The 4,482-nt window shown below is 31.9% G+C and overlaps 1 non-coding gene across 1 annotated transcript; it reads right to left on the reverse strand.

Moving 5' to 3' along the window:
• Positions 1-2,263: 2,263 nt before the first annotated feature.
• Positions 2,264-2,387, reverse strand: LOC111721062. Its single transcript, XR_002770430.1, has one exon. It is a non-coding gene; the product is annotated as a U6atac minor spliceosomal RNA (small nuclear RNA).
• Between the last annotated feature and the right edge of the window lie 2,095 nt (positions 2,388-4,482).

The raw sequence follows: 4,482 nt of genomic DNA on the forward strand, positions 1-4,482 counted from the left end.
GTCCTTTTCCTTTTTAAAAAATCTCTTTGAGATTCATGCCTAGTAGTGGTGTTGTTGGGTCAAAGAATATGCATGATTTTATAGCCCTTTGGGCATAATTTATATCTTTTGATCATTTATCAATTGAGTCATGGGTCTTTTTTTTTTTTTTTTTTATAAATTTGACTCAGTTCCCTTTATGTTTGAGAAATGATGTCTTATCAGAGAAATTTGCTACAAAATTCTTTTTTACAATTACTGTTGGTAACTGCATAGAAAGATGTTTTTGATCAAATTACAAGACTTACAATTCTTAGTTAGGTTTTTTTTTTAAAATTACTTAATCATAGTACATAAAATTGCCATATTTTCCTTGAAATATTTTTTGATAAAATTGTTTTAGAGCTCATTCTTTGCTTTCTCTCCCTGAATTGGGCACAAAGAGTATATTTTTTCTCATAAAAATTTAGTAAAATAATACCTATCAAAAAGTTTAGTGGAACCATGTCTGTCTACTTTTAAGAATAAATTTTTATGGCATTGTTATTAATTACTCTTTAAATATTTGTTAATTTTTTTTTTTAAACTTCATCTTGCCTAAGAATTTTTTCTTCAGTTTTTCTCTTAATGTATTGAGTAAGAACAAGGCTGATTCTAGACTGGTCTGATAGTTTAGGTCTAGGATTGGAACAATATGAGCCACTTGTAGACTATCTGATATTTAATTTCTTTCCCTACTCATGAAAAAGCTTTAAATAAGCTCTTTAAAAATTAAAATCACAAAATATGGTATGGAAAAGACACTTGGCAAGGATATAATACTGATTCAGATAGGTGTGTTTCTCCCTACCCCCCTTTCCATATGGAAATTATTGGGTCAGATGGAGCATATGGGTGTGATAATTCCTATGGCAGGGGGTCACCCTTATCAAGTCTAAAGATCATTGCCTTTTCATCATTGGCATTTTTACATCTTAGGTGACTAGGGAGGCATGGGTAATTCAGGTCTTAGCTTCCTAGACTAATTAAGTCTCAGAGATGGTTTCTTTTCTTTTTCTTTTTTTCCCTTTTCAGTGTGTATGGAGTGAGGAGAATCTAGATTAGTCTACATGGCAGGGAAGTTAGTATATCCTGTTCCAATCACATATGGCTTATTCAATTTTTTATTTTTGAGATTCAAGGTCTATTTCTTGTTCTGTCTGTCAGTTTGTGCATTTTAAATTTATGTAGAATATCAGCCATTTTCTTTGAATTCTCAGTTTTGCAAGCAAATACTTGTGCATAATTCTTTTCTTTTCCACTCATGAATTTACCACATTATTGTTTTTTCATTTTCGTAATTTGATTTTTTTCTCTTTTTCTTGATCATGTTAGCTCATGTTTTATTGATTTCATGAGCTAATTTTTGAGATTTCACTTTAAACTTGTTTCCATTGCAACTATTTTATTTTCTTGTCTTTAAATTGTACTTTTAGGTCATTGGTTTTTCTTCTTTCTATTTAGATTTGTAGATTTGAAATGTAAGATTTGAAATATAAAATTTCCCAGTAACTATTTTAATTGAATTGCAGAAATATTTCTATCTTGTCTTATTGTTTTATTTATCTTTAACATGATCATTGCTTTTGTAATTTTTTCTTTGATCAGATCAGTATTCAGGCTTACTGAATTATTACTTAATTTTATTACTTAATTTTTATTTTATATATGCTTTTTTCTCACTATTAATCAATATTTATTACATTATAGTCTGTAAGAAATACATTTATTGCTTCTATTTTTATTCATCTGTTTTTGATGTTTTATGACATAGGTCATAATATATAACAATTTTTGCAAAGGTTTTATTGGATACTGAGACATATGTATATTCTCTAACATTCTCATTTAGAAATTGCAGTAATAAAGTCATGTAATTTTTTTCAACAATCTGTTCATCTGTATATTTTCCTTCTTGCTTACTTTTGAATTCATGTAGTTATGAAAGAAGAATATTAAAATCTATTATTTTGGTTTCTCTATTAGTGGCTTTTTGCCTAGTTTTTCTTTTAAGAAAGATGACATTTTGTGGCATCTATATCTATACAGACACACATACACTTATATGATAGTGTTATTTTTTCATTGATGGAGCCTTCAAGAATAATGTAGTTTGTCTTTCTATGTGATTTTTTTGTTGCTGCTTTAGTTGAGATTATTATTGTAACTCCTGCTACATTAGAAATTCGTATGAAATGTTAATTATTTTTATTTTCCCTTTTAAAAAACCTATGTATGTATGTTTTTGCATGCATGATTTGATGTCACAGAATATGTGACAATATTATAACCATATATATGTGATAAAGGTTGTGAGCCCCTTTTTCCATCTCTATCAAGCAGAATGCTAACCAGGGATCAAAAAATATTCCTAAAACAGTATTTGAATTGCAGAGAGAAGTACTATACTAATCTCACCAATCATCCCTATATCTCTATGATCAGCATCAAAAAGATTCTAGAACAAAAAATAACTCTCTCATTTCTTCCCTTTCCCCTCCTCTACCATTTACTTAGAAATCTGACAATGATTAAAGATAGATGTCATTTTTGAAAGGAAGTCAGTCTAGAAAACAAATAAATTTAGAATTTTAAAAGTTCATTTAGAACTCAATGAGCTTTGCTTCTTGATGATGATAAGTCAAGTTTAACAACCCTCCTCCCCCAAACAATGTCATAGTATGTAACCAATTTTTGCAAAGATTTTATTGGATACTGAGATGTGTATATTCTCTAATATTCTCATTTAGAAGTTGCAGTAATAAAATCATGTATGACAGTATGAAATTTGGCTCAGTCTTGTGAGGTGCTAGAAGAACAGATGGGCCCTTTAATAAAAGAAGATGAAGAAAAGATGGTCATAAGAAAGGAGTCTATCTACAATATCATTTCCTTCAGTGTAAGGAGTATAGGATTATTGGTAAGTACTAACATATTTTATTTGAATGTTCTAGTGCAACATCAAGAGTAACATTAGCAAGGTTATTCTGCTAATCTTTACCTACAGAGAGTCCTAATTAGTAGTCACTGAGTTTCTAGCTTCCAACAACCTGGTGACCCACAGGATTATCCAAAGAATCAATAAAAATGATAAGTTATTTTCTAAATTTACATAAGACAGGCCAAAACCTATTCTACCAGGAAGACCACCTTGTCCTCTAATTCCAAGGACCCACTAAAACCTATCTAAGTTTGGTGGAGAACCATATGCCATATGCCATGCTCACAGGGGAGGGAATTGTTTACAAATTAAGAAGTAGGGGCTTCTAAAGTGATCCTGAAAAAGAGCCATTCAAAGGGCTGGAAGAAGCTCAGGGAATTCAGTAAGCATTTCATCAAAGTATGGACTTTAGCTAACTCATCCTGGCCCTGACTCATCATCTTAAAGTGTCGACTTTGATGTTGAAAATCACAACCATTTCCTTAGGGTTATGATTCTTGAAGTTAATAATGTGGAATGGTCTTAATGAATAAAAGGTCTTCCAATATTGTGGGACAAGCTGACCAAAAAATAGTTTGAACTAGAACCAACCCTCACAAATCCATATTCATTCAATCTATATAAGGCTGATCTTTGACTAAGATAAGGGCACATATTTCTGACTATCCTTCCACTGTTATTCAGATCATGATCTTTGTTCCTCATACGGTAGTTCTCCTTAAACTTATTCAATTCATAGAAGTTTCATGTCTCACCTTGGTTGGATCCCCAGGGATAACAATCAGCCTGTGTCCAAGAGATCCCTAAAGGTATAAACTCCATTTCCCATTCAATAAACAGTTACCCTGTCATTAAGGCCAACAATTCTTCATTATTCTGAAAGTAAAAACTGAATGGGTTTGAGGAGATTCTTCTAAATTCTGATAAAGGTGAGCTGATAAAGTTACCAGGACTAAAGGTCTTATCACACCATCCTTCCTCTTTTCTTAGTTTTCCTAACCAGAGTGCTAATGGAATTGCTATCAATATTGTTCTTTTCAACTCTGTTTTAGAAACCAGATTTAGAAGACAAATAATTTCTGTCTACATAAGGCTACTTATTTCTTTTTCCTTTTTTCCTTTTAGGGAAGGCCACTGAAAGAGCAACTTCAATGGGATCTGTTTAATATCAAGAAAGCTAATCCTATATCAATCATATACTCTCTAGGTTCCTATGGGTAGAAGAGAGGTACTGCAATAAGATAAATGGGAGCACTTGATATAGAGGAATTCATCTTCTCTGGCTCCTGTTCTCTTACAGAACCTACCATCCAATATCTTTAATTTTTTTGGGGGGGCAACAAATCAGATTGGGGTGAGCAAATGACCATTCCCATCCCCACCCCTATAACTCTTTCCCTTTCTCCTTCAATTGTGCAATAACAAGGTCCACTAATAAGCACTACACCATCTGTACAGGCAAAGCTAATGAGGTCTCACTCAACTTCTCTCCAATCAATTCATCAGTCAGCTTCTTATATCAA

The sequence above is a fragment of the Sarcophilus harrisii genome, chromosome 2, assembly GCF_902635505.1.
Source record: "Sarcophilus harrisii chromosome 2, mSarHar1.11, whole genome shotgun sequence".
NCBI lineage: Eukaryota > Metazoa > Chordata > Mammalia > Dasyuromorphia > Dasyuridae > Sarcophilus > Sarcophilus harrisii.